We start from the raw sequence: 1,076 nt of genomic DNA on the forward strand, positions 1-1,076 counted from the left end.
TGACAGAGGATATTATTCAGTTGAAACAGTTACTCTGCTTGTAGCTCTCAAGGTTCGTTACCGTGAACGTATCACCATTCTTCGAGGAAATCATGAGAGCAGACAGATCACACAAGTATATGGTTTCCATGATGAATGTTTAAGGAAATATGGAAATGCAAATGTTTGGAAATATTTTACAGATCTTTTTGACTATCTTCCTCTCACTGCCTTGGTGGATGGGCAGATATTCTGTCGACATGGTGGCCTCTCACCATCCATCCATAGATACACTGGATCACATCAGAGCACTTGATCGCCTACAAGAAGTTCCTCATGAGGGTCCAATGTGTGACTTGCTGTGGTCAGATCCAGATGATCGTGGTGGTTGGGGTATATCTCCTCGAGGAGCTGGTTATACCTTTGGGCAAGACATTTCCGAAACATTTAATCATGCCAATGGCCTCACGTTGGTGTCCAGAGCTCACCAGCTGGTGATGGAGGGATATAACTGGTGCCATGACCGGAATGTAGTAACGATTTTCAGTGCTCCAAACTATTGTTATCGTTGTGGTAATCAAGCTGCGATCATGGAACTTGATGATACTCTAAAATATTCTTTCTTGCAGTTTGACCCAGCACCTCGCAGAGGCGAGCCACACGTTACTCGTCGTACTCCAGACTACTTTCTGTAATGAAATTTTAAACTTGTACAGTATTGCCATGAACCATATATTGGAAATGGGAAGAGCAACAGTAACTCCAAAGTGTCAGAGAATAGTTAACATTCAAAAAACTTGTTTTCACACGGACCAAAAGATGTGCCATATAAAAATACAAAGCCTCTTGTCATCAACAGCCGTGACCACTTTAGAATGAACCAGTTCATTGCATGCTGAAGCGACATTGTTGGTCAAGAAACCAGTTTCTGGCATAGCGCTATTTGTAGTTACTTTTGCTTTCTCAGAGAGACTGCAGATAATAAGATGTAAACATTAACACCTCGTGAATACAATTTAACTTCCATTTAGCTATAGCTTTACTCAGCATGACTGTAGATAAGGATAGCAGCAAACAATCATTGGAGCTTAATGAAC

General features: G+C 41.4%; 1 pseudogene; it reads left to right on the forward strand.

The window, feature by feature from the left end:
* The first annotated feature begins 4 nt into the window (after window positions 1-4).
* LOC102737185 (serine/threonine-protein phosphatase 2A catalytic subunit alpha isoform pseudogene) lies at window positions 5-1,071 on the forward strand (annotated as a pseudogene).
* Window positions 1,072-1,076: the final 5 nt, after the last annotated feature.

Source organism: Leptonychotes weddellii, unplaced genomic scaffold (genome assembly GCF_054177405.1).
Source record: "Leptonychotes weddellii isolate Sample4059 unplaced genomic scaffold, ASM5417740v2 HiC_scaffold_37807, whole genome shotgun sequence".
NCBI classification, from domain to species: domain Eukaryota; kingdom Metazoa; phylum Chordata; class Mammalia; order Carnivora; family Phocidae; genus Leptonychotes; species Leptonychotes weddellii.